The sequence below is a fragment of the Ursus americanus genome, chromosome 8 (genome assembly GCF_024610735.1).
Source record: "Ursus americanus isolate L20-20 chromosome 8, mUrsAme1.1.p, whole genome shotgun sequence".
In the NCBI taxonomy this organism is placed as follows: domain Eukaryota; kingdom Metazoa; phylum Chordata; class Mammalia; order Carnivora; family Ursidae; genus Ursus; species Ursus americanus.
This window is the reverse complement of record NC_142134.1, coordinates 58,662,837-58,675,750: the sequence shown is the minus strand read 5'-3', so window position 1 is coordinate 58,675,750 and position 12,914 is coordinate 58,662,837. Positions and strand designations below refer to the sequence as shown.

The 12,914-nt window shown below is 37.8% G+C and overlaps 1 long non-coding RNA gene across 37 annotated transcripts in view; it reads left to right on the top strand.

The window, feature by feature from the left end:
- Window positions 1-12,914, top strand: part of LOC123793462 (uncharacterized) — a 191,377-nt gene that overhangs the window by 47,268 nt on the left and 131,195 nt on the right. For 36 of the 37 annotated variants that reach the window (XR_015725537.1, XR_015725568.1, XR_015725567.1 and 33 more), the window contains one exon: window positions 11,881-12,031. The exons of the other annotated variant lie outside the window; for it this stretch is intronic. This is a non-coding gene — a long non-coding RNA (uncharacterized LOC123793462). The remainder of the gene's footprint in view (window positions 1-11,880; window positions 12,032-12,914) is intronic. 37 annotated transcript variants of the gene reach the window in all.

Below are 12,914 nucleotides of genomic sequence, written 5' to 3'. Positions count from 1 at the left end.
GTGAGTGCTCATAGTTCATCACAGAAACATTTAAACATGGTGATTATGGTACTTTGAACTGAGGGTCACTTCAATTTTCTTATAGAAAACAGTAATTGAGGAATTACCTTAAAATAATCTCAAATCCCAGATTAACCTTTCTTAATTTGGCATGCCTTAGAATGCATCGATCACAAATTAACAAAGTAGACAAGTTGGGGCGCCTGGGTGGCACAGCGGTTAAGCATCTGCCTTCAGCTCAGGGCATGATCCCGGCGTTATGGGATCGAGCCCCACATCAGGCTCCTCCGCTATGAGCCTGCTTCTTCCTCTCCCACTCCCCCTCCTTGTGTTCCCTCTCTCACTGGCTGTCTCTATCTCTGTCGAATAAATAAATAAAATCTTAAAAAAAAAAAAAGAATCTTAAAACAAAGTAGACAAGTTAACAAAACAAAAAAATCTAGTTGCACTACATGACAAAATAATGAACTTACACTCACTACAATAAATATGGTGTGTGTAAAAATGTGTGTGTATGGGGCGGAAGTGTCTATATATACACTGGGTTTAGAGTTGGATTTATGTTCTTTGGATTATGAAGTAAATTAAAGGCCATTTTATTTTCTCTTAAACCTTAGAGATTTTATAAAGTAAGGAAAAAAGCCCTAGCTTTATTCTAAAAACTGTAAGTATATCCTCATTGTGCTAGAATTTTTACAACTTTAATGCTGAGAATTTGACATCAAGAAGACAGGATTTGTGGAATTTACCACTGACAAACACAGCATCACCCTAGAGTCACCTTTGTGACCACAGGCATGATTGAATATAATGGCCTCATTTCTATTAGGCTTGTGAAAAGGATGATGGCAAAATAACTATAGGTTTCTTTCCTAATCCAACCAAGTCAAAAAACTCAGAGTAGGAAACTTTCTATGCTATATGTTTGGACTGCTATTGATATGGAGCAATGTTTATAAACAAAATATCTTCCATTCACTTGATTTCTGAGTTTTTTTAAGACATTTTATTAAGACATATTTTTAGAGCAGTTTTAGGGCCAAAACAAAATTGAGAAGAAGGTACAGAGATTTGCCATTTGTCCCCTGCCCCCAGCATATGTAGCCAGCCCAACTATCAACATCCCCAACCAGAGTGGAATAGTTGTTACACTTGACAACTGAGACATCATAATAACCCAAAGTCCATAGTTTGTTTTACATAGTTCACCCTTTGTGTTAAACAATCTATGAGCTTGGATAAATGTATAATTATTCATTCATTCATTCATTCATTCATTCATTCATTCATTATGATATCATGCAGCATGTTTTTACAGCCCTAAAATCCTTTGTTCTCTGCCTATTTATCTTTCTCTATCCCCAACCCCTGACAACCACTGATCTCTCTACTGCATCCATAGTTTTGCCTTTTCCAGAATATCTTATACTTGGAGTCTTGCAGTATATAGCCTTTTCAGACTGCCTTCGTTCATGTAGTAATGTACACTTAGAGTTTTTCCATGTCTTTTCATAGTTTAATAGCTCATCTCTTTTTAGCACTGAATAATATTGTAGTGTCTGGATGTACCATGGTTCATTCATTCATTTACTGAAGGATATCTTGATTCCTTCAAAGTTTTGACAATTATGAAGAAAGCTGCTATAAACTTCTGTGCACAGGTTTTTGTGTGGATATGTTTTCAAGTGCTTTGGGTAGTTGAAAGGGGCACAATTGTTGGATCGTATGGTAAGAGTATGTTTAGTTTTGTAAGAAACTGCCAAACAGTGTTCCTAAGTGGCCATAGCATTTTGTATTGTGACCAGGAATTACTGAGAGTTCTTGTTGCTACACATCCTTGCCAGAATTTGATGTTGGTAATGTTTCATATTTTGGCCATTCCAATAGATGCTAATGATATCTCATTGTTGTTTTAATTTGCATTTCTTACTAATGTATGTTTAGCATCTTTTCATATGCTTGCTATCCATAAATCTTCTTAGCTGAAGTATCTGTTGAAGTATTTCCCTCCCCCTTTTTACATCAGGGTGGCTGTTTTCTTAATGTTGAATTTTAAGAGCTCTTTATATATTGTGGATAACTGTCATGTACAAGTGTGTCTTTTGCAGATATTTTCTCCAACCTGTGGCTTGTGTTCTTGTCCTCTTGTCATTATCTTTCACTGAGCAAAAGTTTTTAATTTTAATAAAATGCAGATTATCAATTATTTACTTCATGGATCATGGCTTTGGTGTTATATCAAATAGTAACTGTCATTCCTGTGGTTATTTATGGTTTCTCTTATGTTATTTCTTTGGAGTTTTATAGTTTTGCATTTTTCACTTAGATCTATGATACATTTTGAGTTAATTTTTGTGAAGGGTATAAAATCTACATCTAAATTTACTTTTCTGTATGTAGATATCCAATTGTCCCAGCCTTATTTGTTGAAAGACTATTTTTTATTTTATTGTATTGCCTTGGCTCCTGTATCAAAGATTAGCTGTCTATATGTATGAGGGTCTATTTCTGGACTTTCTAGTCTGTACCAATGTTTTATTTATCTGTTCTTTTACCAGTACTGTACCATCTTGATTAATGATGCTTTATAGTAATTCTTAAATATGGGTAGTGTCAGTCCTCCAACTTTGTTCTCCTTAAATATTGTGTTGTCTATTCTGAAACAGAAGAGGCCTATAAACTTTATCATATAAACTTTAGAATCAGTTTGTTCTTATCCACAGAATAACTTGGTGAGATTTGATTGAGGTTCCTTTGAATGCATAGATCAAGATGGGAAGATCTAACGTCTTTACAATATTGAGTCTTCCTATACATGAACATGCAATCTCTTTCCAATTATTTAGTTCTTCTTTGATTTCATTCATCACAGTTTTGTAGTTTTTCTCACAAAGATCTTGTACACATTATTTTATTTTATTTTATTATTTTTTGGGGGGTTTATTTACTTATTTATTTATTTTAAATATTTATTTACTAATTTATTTGAGAGAGAGCGTGTGTGAGTAGGGGGCTGGGCAGAGGGAGAGAGAGAGAATCTCAAGCAGACTCCCCACTGAGACAGTACCAGACTCTGGGCTCAAGCCTGAGATCACGACCTGAGCCGAAACCGAGTCAGAGGCTTAACTGACCCAGCTGCCCAGACACCCTAGGCTAGGTTTGTTTTTATGTAATCTTTTTTTTTTTTTTTTTTGATGTAAAGTTCGACGATTCATTAGTTGCGTATAATACCCAGTGCACCATGCAATACGTGCCCTCCTTACTACCCATCACCAGTCTATCCCATACATGCGGTATCCCATACACCCCCCTCCCCTCTGAAGCCCTCAGTTTGTTTCTCAGAGTCCATAGTCTCTCATGCTTCATTCCCCCTTCTGATTACCCCCCCTTTCTTTATCCCTTTCTTCCCCTACTGATCTTCCTAGTTCTTATGTTCCATAGATGAGAGAAATCATATGATAATTGTCTTTCTCTGCTTGACTTATTTCACTTGGCATTATCTCCTCCAGTGCCGTCCATGTTACAGCAAATGTTGAGAACTCGTTCTTTCTGATAGCTGAGTAATATTCCATTGTATATATGGACCACAACTTCTTAATCCAGTCATCTGTTGAAGGGCATCTCGGTTCCTTCCACGATTTAGCTATTGTGGACAATGCTGCTATGAACATTGGGGTGCATATGGCCCTTCTCTTCACTACGTCTGTATCTTTGGGGTAAATACCCAGTAGTGCAATGGCTGGGTCATAGGGTAGCTCAATTTTTAACTTTTTAAGGGACCTCTACACTGTTTTCCAGAGTGGCTGTACCAACTTGTATTCCCACCAACAATGTAGGAGGGATCCCCTTTCTCCACATCCTCTCCAGCAACTGTTGTTTCTAGCCTTGTCAATTTTTGCCATTCTAACTGGCATAAGGTGGTATCTTAGTGTGGTTTTGATTTGAATATCCCTGATGGCTAATGATTTTGAACATTTTTTCATGTGTCTGTTAGCCATTTGTATGTCATCATTGGGAAAGTGTCTGTTCATATCTCTTGCCCATTTTATGATTTGTTTATTTGTTTCTTGCGTATTGAGTTTGAGAAGTTCTTTGTAGATCTTGGATAACAGTCTTTTATCTGTAGTGTCATTTGCAAATATATTCTCCCATTCCATGGGCTGCCGCTTTGTTTTTTTTACTGTTTCCTTGGCTGTGCAGAAGCTTTTTATCTTGATGAAGTCCCACAAGTTCATTTTATCTTTTGTTTCTCTTGCCTTTGGAGATGTGTCATGAAAAAGGTGCTTTGACCAATATCGTAGAAGTTGCTGCGGATTTTGATGGATTCCTGTCTCACATCGAAGTCTTTCATCCATTTGGAGTTTGTCTTGTGCATGGTGTGAGAGAGTGGTCAAGTTTCATTCTTTTGCATGTAGCTGTCCAATTTTCCCAGCACGAATTTTGAAGAGACTGTTTTTTTCTCCACCAGATGTTTTTTTCCTGCTTTATCAAAGATTAGTTGCCCAAAGAGCCGAGGGTCCATTTCTGGGTTCTCTATTCTGTTCCATTGGTCTATGTGTCTGTTTTTGTGCCAGTACCATGCTGTCTTTGTGATCACAGCTTTGTAGTACAGCTCGAAATCCGGCATCGTAATGCCCCCACATTTGTTTTTCCTTTTCAACAGTTCCTTGGTGATTTGGGGCCTTTTCTGGTTCCAGACAAATTTAAGGACTATTTGTTCCAGTTCTTCGAAAAATGTCCTCAGTATTTTGATCGGGTTAGCATTGAAAGTGTAGATTGCTCTGGGTAGCATGGACATTTTAACTATGTTAGTTCTTCCGATCCATGAGCATGGAATATTTTTCCATCTTTTTGTGTCTTCCTCAATGTCTTTCAAGAGTGATTTATAGTTTCTAGAATATAGGTCCTTTACGTCTCTGGTTAAGTTAATTTCAAGGTAACGTATGGTTTTTGGTGCTATTGTAAATGGGATGGATTCCCTAATTTCTCTTTCTTCAGTCTCATTATTCATGTATAGAAATGCAAGTGATTTCTGAGCATTGATTTTGTATCCCGCCACATTACTGAATTGCTCTATAACTTCTAATAGTTTGGGAGTGGATTCTTTTGCGTTTTCCATATAGAGTATCATGTCATCTGCGGAGAGAGACATTTTGACTTCTTCTTTGCCAATTTGGTTACCTTTTATCCCTTTTTGTTGTCTGATTGCTGTTGCAAGGACTTCTAGTACTATGTTGAATAATAGTGGCAAGAATGGGCATTCTTGTCGTGTTCCTGATCTTAAGGGAAAGGCTTCCAGCTTTTCCCCATTGAGTGTGATATTTGCTGTAGGCTTTTCATAGATGGTTTTTATGAGATTGAGGAATGTACCTTCTATCCCTACACTCTGAAGGGTTTTAATCAGGAAAGGATGCTGTATTTTGTCAAATGCTTTTTCTGCATCTATTGAGAGAATCATATGATTTTTGAATTTTTCTTTCTGGATAAAGTCTATGACACTGATTGATTTGCGAATGTTGAACCACCCTTGCATCCCAGGGATGAATCCCACTTGGTCATGATGGATAATCCTTTTAATGTACTGTTGGATTCTATTAGCCAGGATCTTGTTGAGGATTTTGGCATCCATATTCATTAGGTAAATCGGTCTGTAATTCTCCTTTTTGATGGGGTCTTTGCCTGGTTTGGGGATCAAGGTAATATTGGCCTCATAGAATGAGTTTGGTAGCTTTCCTTCCATTTCTATTTTTTGAAATAGCTTTAGGAGAATAGGTATTATTTCTTCTTTGAATGTTTGGTAGAATTCCCCAGGAAAACTGTCCGGGCCTGGAGTTTTGTTTTTTGGAAGGTTGTTTATCACTGTTTCAATCTCTTCATAATTAATTGGCCTGTTTAAAAAATCAATTTCTTCCTGTTTCAGTCTTGGTAGTTTATAGGTTTCCGGGAAGTCCTCCATCTCTTCCAGATTGCTTTAATTTATTGGCATAAAGCTGTTGATAAAAGTTTCTAATAATCCTTCCAATTTCATTGGTGTTGGTTGTGACCTCTCCTTTTTCATTCATAATTTTATTAATTTGGGTCCTTTCTCTATTCGTTTGGATAAGTCTTGCCAGTGGTCTGTCAATTTTATTAATTCTTTCAAAGAACCAGCTTCTGGTTCTGTTGATCTGCTCTACTGTACTCCTGGTTTCTAATTCATTGATTTCTGCTCTAACCTTGGTCAACTGCTTCCTCGTGCGTGGATTAGGCCTGTCCTTCTGTTGCTGTTCCAGCTTCTTGAGGTGAGAATATAAAAACTGCATTTTAGATTTTTCTATTCTTTTGAGTGAGGCTTGGATGGATATGTATTTCCCCTTAGGACTGCCTTTGCAGTATCCCACAGGTTTTGGACCATTGTGTTTTCATTCTTTTTGGTCTCCATAAATTGTTTCAATTGATTTTTGATTTCCTGGTTTATCGATTCATTCCTGAGCAGGATGGTTCTTAGTCTCCAAGTGTTTGCGTTTCTTCCAAATTTTTCCTTGTGGTTGAGTTCCAATTTCAAAGTGTTGTGGTCTGAGAATATGTAGGGAGTAATTTCAGTCTTTTAGTATCGGTTGAGACCTGTTTTGTGACCCAGAACATGGTCTATTCTTGAGAATGTTCCATGGGCATTAGAATAGAATGAGTATTCTTTTGTTCTGAGGTGTAGTGTTCTATATGTATCTATGAGGTCCAACTTGTTGAGTATGGCATTCAAAGCTCTTGTTTTTTTGCTGATTTCTTGCTTAGGTGATCTCTCTATTGCTGATAGTGGAGTGTTGAGATCCCCTGCTATTAGCGTATTTTTATCTATATGTCTCTTTATTGTGGTTAAGAGTTGGCTTCTGTATCTTGCTGCTCCCCTGTTGGGGGCATATATATTTATAATTGTCATATCCACTTGTTGGATACATCCTTTAAGAATAATATAGTGCCCTTCTGTGTCTCTAACTATAGTCTTTAGTTTAAAATACAATCTGTCTGATATGAGAATTGCTACCCCAGCTTTCTTTTGAGGTCCATTGGCATGAAAGATGGTATTCCATCCCTTTACTTTCAGTCTGCATGTATCTTTAGGCTCAGAATGCGTCTCTTGTAGACAGCAAATGGATGGGTTATGTCTTTTTATCCAATCTGCAACCCTGTGTGATTTTATGGGGGCTTTAGGCCATTTACATTGAGATTGATTATTGAGCGATATGATTTTAATGATGCCATGTTGCCAGTAAAGTCTTTGTGTCTATAGATTTTGACTTTTGTTCTGTATCACTCTTGGGGCCTTTTTACTTTTATAGAACCCCCCTTAATATCTCCTGTAGGGCTGGTTTCATGGTTACAAAATTGGTCAATGACTGGTGATTCTGGAAAGTCTTTATTTCTCCATCAATTCTGAATGACAGCCTTGCTGGATAAAGGATCCTTGGCTGCATGTTTTTCTCTGAAAGAGCTTTAAAAATGCCCCCCACCCAAAAAAATAAATAAATAAATAAAAATGCCCCCCCCAACCCTTTCTCTTATTCCAGGTCTGTGTAGACAGGTCTGACGTAATTCTGATACCTTTGCCTTGGTACGTGAGAAATTTCTTTTCCCTGGCAACTTTCAATACTGTATCCTTGGATCTAATATTTGCGACTTGCACTATGACGTGACGTGGCGTAGGTTTGTCATGGTTGAGCTTGGGAGGGGTCCTCTCTGCCTCTTGGAGACGAATGTTTGTTTCCCTTGCTAGATTAGGGAAGTTTTCAGCTACAATTTGTTCAAATATCTCTTCTAGACCTCTGTTTTTCTCCACCCCCTCGGGGATGCCAATGATTCTAACATTGGAACGTTTCATTGAGTCAGTAATCTCCCGTAACCTACATTCTTGAGAATGGATTTTTTTTTAGCCCAGATTCTATTTTAACTTTCTCTTCTACTAACCCCTCCTCCAATTCGCCGATACATCCTTCTGCCTCAGTGACCCTGGCCGTCAGAGCCTCTAGTTTTGACTGCATTTGGCTCATAGAATTTTTAATTTCTGCCAGATTCACTCTCATTTCCGCCCTTAGAGACTCTATATTCTCATAAACATTTTCGTTACTACTTTTTTCAAGTCTACACATCATCTTGACCATTGTTACTCTGAATTCCATTTCTGATAATTTGGTTATATCCATATCCGTTAGTTTTGTGGCCGAGGCCACAGACTCATTGTCTTTTCTTTGCTGGGGGATTTCCCCTTCTCGTCATTCTGATGAGGAGAGGTTGCAGGGTTGTCCAGAGCCCAAATTATTGACCAGGACCCAGGCCGTGTGCCCTTGTTTTATAGGGATCTTAGGGATGTGGGCTTCTTGATTTTTCAGCCTGCCTTCTGGGGGAGGGCCCTGCCGCGCCGATACTCAGGCAGCCCTGTTTGGGTAGAGTCTCCGTGTCCCCTGCGAGGGGGGATGGGGATGGGCACACTGTGAGCCGGTATTTCCAGGCTTTTGTTCTCTGGCGGCTTTCCCTGGTGGTTTGCTGTGCCTCTTCTGAGAGTCAGAGCAGCAGCGGCCGAATCTCAGCCTCTGTCACAGAACAGAGGGATTGCGGCCCGTTCTCCACTGATGTTCTGGCCACTTTAACTCCGTTACTGTTGGTGCTGCTCAACCCTGCAGCGTCCCGGGATGTGCGCCTCACACCCGGCGTCCCAGCCCTCACTTCCAGGGCCGTTGCATCTCTGTCCTTTGTGTTTCTAATGCTGCCAGCTGCCAGCCGCCCCGCACGCTCGGGAAGCTCCCGGTCTCAGTCTGGATCCAGTGAGCGCACCAGAGCTCCGTCCCTCAGTCTGGTGGCGCATGTTCCCAGGCTCATGGTCTCAGTCCGCTCTCTCGCAGGTGCCGGTCCCGAGTGAGTCCGCCCACTCCCCCGTGCAGGTGGCTACTGCTTCCCGGTGCCCGAACGCGGCGGCTCCCTCCCCCTTCCGTTTATCTTTTGATATCTGTGTGCAGTTTCAGGGCTCCCTGCTTCGTACCTCAATACTCAGCGCTGGAGATGTTCATTTGTAGAGATCCAGATGTATCTTCCTGCGTCTCAGGCTGATTCCGTGGATGTTCAGGCTGGTCTGGTACTTACCCAGTTCGACTCAGGGGACCAGCTGAGAAAGGGGTCCCCTACCCCTCTGCCATCTTAACTCCCCATCCTTAGATTTATAGTTAAGTATTACATTTTTGGGGATTGCTCATGTAAACTGTGCTTTTAATCAAATCATTTGTTCATTGCTGGTATACAGAAAAGTGATTGACCTTGTATCCTGCAATCTTGTTATAATGACCTTGTATCCTGAGACCTTGTTATAAGGACTTACTAGTTCCAAGAGGGATTTTTGTTTGTTTGTTGTCAATTCTTTTGCATTTTCTACATAGACAGTCTTGTCATGTAAGAGCAGATAGTTTTATTTCTTCCTTTCAAGTCTGTATGCCATTTAGTTCCTTTTCTGGTCTTATTGTTTTAGCTAACACTTACAGCACAGTGTTGAAAAGGAGTGGTGAGATGGGTCATCTTTGCCTTTTACCTGATCTTAACAAGGAAAATTTCAAGTTTCTCACTATGGTAGTTCCCTTTATTCACAGGGGATATGTTTCAAGACCCCTAGTAGATAACTAAAAATGTAGATAGTACTGAACCCTATTTTATGTATATATGTTTTTTCCTATACATATTTACTATAATAAAGTTTAATTCATAAACTTGACGCAGTGAGAGATTACTAACAACTAATAATAAAATAGATTAATTTTATAATAATATTCTGTAATAAATGTTACGTGAATATGGTCTGTCTCTGTCTCTCAAACTATATTATACTGTATTCATCCTTCTTCTTCTTGTGATGACGTGAGATGACAAAATGTTTACGTGATGAGATGCAGTGAGCCGAATGATGTAGGCACTGTGACCTAGTGTTAGGCTACTGTCATCTGCTTCTGAACTGTGGTTGACCACAGGTAACTGAAACTGCAGAAAGTAAAACCATGAATTGGGGTCAGGGGGACTACTATATTAACTATGATGTTAGCTGTAGGCTTTTTATAGATATCCTTCTTAAGTTGAGGAAGTTCCTCTCTATACCTAGTTTTCTGAGAGTTTTTTTTTTTTTAAGATTTTATTTATTTATTTGACAGAGAGAGAGACAGCCAGTGAGAGAGGGAACACAAGCAGGGGGAGTGGGAGAGGAAGAAGCAGGCTCATAGCAGAGGAGCCTGATGTGGGGCTCGATCCCAGAATGCTGGGATCACGCCCTGAGCCAAAGGCAGATGCTTAATGACTGCGCCACCCAGGCGCCCCTCTGAGAGTTTTTATCATGAATGAGTATTAGATTTTGTCAAATGCTCTTTCTGCAGCTATTGATATGATCATGTGATTATCCTTACTTAGCCTATTTATATGATCAATTACATTAATTGATTTTTTAATGCTGAACCATCCTTGCATACCTAGGATAAACTGGTCAGGCTGTATAATTGTTTTGTTTTGCTTTTACATTATCGGATTTGATTTGCTAATATTTTGTTGACAGAACCTATGAGATTTTTTTCCATGCAAATATTCCTTAGAATTATAAACCTTAAGATTGTGTCACTTAAAGCTCAAGGAATTTAATTGACAGTAAGACAAGCAAAAGTAAGGATATTTTGAAGAGTTTAAGCCTTTCTAGAGTATCTATAACAGTTTTCATAAAATTAAAGAAAGATAATTTACCTTAAAATAAAGATTCGTATGTGATTAAATTGTGGTGATGCCCTTTCATTTATTTCATATTTCATTCTGCATAATTCAAGTTCAGCATATCAGGAAAAAGTAGTCATTTAAATAAAAGTGTTTGTTTATTAAAATATATACTACAAAATAACTGCTAGGATTTTGTAGTAAAAAATACTTCACCTTTTATTAAATATGTACTATGCACTAGGCAGTGTTCTAAATCCTAAACATAAATTATCTCACAAACTTCTTATCACAAAGCCATGAAATATGTGTCTATCATCATCATTATCATCATCATCATTGCCATTTTACAGATGAAGAATCTTATATTTAGAGAGATTAATTTATTTAAGGTCTCACAACAAATAAATGGGGCATATGAGGATAAAAAGATAAATACAGAATTCAAAATCCAATGGTAATTATTGGGGCACCTGAATGGCTCAGTCAGTGGAGCATGTGACTCTTGATCTCAGGGTTGTAAATTCGAGGCCCACACTGGGTGTAGAGATTACTGAAAAAACAAAAAATTCTTAAAAAATAAAATAAAATTCAATGGTATTACCAATATTAATGCTTTAAAATTTGGACTCTAAAGTGAAACTCTTGAAAGTGTGGAGCACTTTAAAAAATTTTATTATCTTCACAGTATTTCATATGCTTATGATAATCTTATTACCCATACACAATGTGCATTCAACAATGGTCTGCTAATTAACTGTTAGAAATTCACAACTTTATTATCTTTTTGAGTCTATATCAAGCAGCATTGCAGTAACTGAGGACACTTTCCCATTGTAGAAGGAAAGAAATGTTGAGATGCTGCTTATTATTTGAGAAAAAAAAATCTTGCTTCTTTTTTGTTGTTATTGGAATGGTATACTGACAATATTATTTAAGAGAAACATCGGTCAATATCAACCCAAATAAACTGATGTTTCATCTCTGTTTATGAATCCTGTGGGAACAGTGAGTTCACAAGTCAGCATGTAGCCTGACCCGTGTAACATATAGCCTGACCCATGTAACTATATATTGAAAAATTGAAGTTATAGCAGTTCAATCTCATATTCACAAGCACTGAGAAGTAAGAATCTTCTCTCTTTCTCTCTCTCTCTCTCTTTTTTTTTATTGTAGCATCCCGTAACACACTGCATGACAAGTGATGTACACTCAAGTTGGAAGAAGATACAGAAAGACAAAATGACAAAAAGCAGCTATAACATTTTATTGAAATATTTTAAAAATTACTAAAAGCTAAAAATAACATTTATTACAGTTCTTCAATGTAAGTTGATTTCAAGAAAAAAATGTATTTTATCATTTAAATATTTATTCCCCCCCTTATGTTTCTCTTTCCTTTCAAAAGGACAATGAAAACAAAATAAATATTTTATGTTTTTTCCACTAATTATGACAATGAATTCATTGTCACATGAATATTTTATTGTGAAAAGCAATAATGTTGCTGCTTAATAAATAGGAAAATCACAGATATTCTTAGGCGACATAAGCATTTATGACAGTTCACACATCAATGTAGTTGCTTTTTAAGTATCTGCAACTTAATTATATTTCAGTCAATGTTTTTAGGGAGATTCTTCTCACTGGCTCTTTGATCAACATGTTATGTATGATTTTGAGTTAGTCTCCTTAAAACCAGATGTTAAACATAAGGGCAGATTGGATATTACATATAGTTAGTTATGGAGAGTATGTGTGGTTATCCCTTCCTGGAATACTTGCCCCTCCTCTACTCTGGTAAAGCCCTAACCACCCTTCCACCACCAGCAGCATGGGTGCTGTAGGGCAAGTTTCCATGCCATCAGTAACGATAATACAGACGGCTTAAACTGTGCTGTGGCCATTAGGTACTTATTTTATTTTCTCCTTGCAACAACCCTATGACATGGCATTGTCTCCCTTTTACAAGAAAGGAAATTGAGAATGAGAACATTAGAAAGCAAAAGAGCTTGCATTTGAGCTCGATCTGACTGATTTCATACAGTGTGTCAAAACCTTCTCTGTATCTCTGCATTGCAATAAAATTAATTTTGGCATATACACTAATTTTATCCCCATCAATCCAAAAAGAATAGAAAAATAATGACAGTGTGAAAACATCTTTAAAAATATTCTTGGTCATAATGCCTCATGGATATTTACCTATA